Below are 1,010 nucleotides of genomic sequence, written 5' to 3' on the forward strand. Positions count from 1 at the left end.
CCCACACCCCCGTCCAATTCTCCTTCTGGAGAAAAGACCTAATGAGCTCTCAGCCGATGAGAAGAAAGGGTCCCCTTTGGGGGGCAAGGGCTGAGCTGGGCTGCCCTGGCCTGGGGAGGCCGCCACATTTCTTATCAAAAGGCATGCACAAATTGCCTGCAGCTGTGCTGGCACGGCTGCACTTTAACCACTGTTCTTCCCCTGAGGCCATTATCTCCCTTCTAATCAGTTCAACCATTGCCCAGCATCTTCTCCCTCGGCTCTGAGATCCAGCTGTGGCTGGCAGGCACGGGATAAGCCTGCCCGTCCAGCCGAAGATGGACACTCCTCTCAGAACACCTCTTGACCCCCATCTTCAGTGGGAGCCCTTCACAGAACTTAAATCTGTTACCAGATGAACCCAGGAGCTACTGAGCTCAAGCCCTAGCCTCTAGGTCCCCCAAGTCCCTTGGGTGGGAGGAGCTAGGGAAGAGAGCAGCAGCAGCCCCCATGAGGACAGGCATGAGGGACAGGACTTCTGTGGCTTTGGATCTGGCTGGGTGCCACCTGGCTTGCCTCCTGCTTTCTGAAGAGGATCTAAATCCTCGGGCTGTTTTTTTTTTTTTTTTTAAATCAGGGCTGCATCATGGGTCAGCAGCAGTGGCTGCCCCGGGGAGGGGCTGCTAAAAGCAGCTGAATTCAGCAGTTTTTTTGTGAGCACTGTCCCCACCCCCAGGTCTCAGAGAAGACCAAGAGCTGCTCTTGCCCCTCCCTACAGGAATGCTGGGTGAAGATACAGACTGCCAGGGACCTCCCATGCTCCCCAGAAGCTAACCAGATGTTGGGTGTGGTCCTGGCATGTCTTAGGGCCTTCTGCAGGTGGCGTTCTCAGTCCTCTGTCCCTAAGTATTCTGTCTGGAGAGTTGGTAAAATTCCAGGGGCCTGAGCCATTTCCAAGCTGCTGCTCATTAACTGTAGCTTTGAGAGAATCCTTTACTGGATCAGGGTCATTGTCCCTGTGTCCTTTTGTT

At 54.6% G+C, this 1,010-nt stretch overlaps 1 protein-coding gene across 5 annotated transcripts in view; it reads right to left on the reverse strand.

The window, feature by feature from the left end:
* Plekha2 (pleckstrin homology domain containing A2) overlaps nt 1–1,010 on the reverse strand; it is a 63,591-nt gene that overhangs the window by 29,987 nt on the left and 32,594 nt on the right. The gene's annotated exons all lie outside the window — the stretch shown is intronic.

This window comes from Mastomys coucha, unplaced genomic scaffold (assembly GCF_008632895.1).
Source record: "Mastomys coucha isolate ucsf_1 unplaced genomic scaffold, UCSF_Mcou_1 pScaffold22, whole genome shotgun sequence".
Lineage (NCBI taxonomy): Eukaryota > Metazoa > Chordata > Mammalia > Rodentia > Muridae > Mastomys > Mastomys coucha.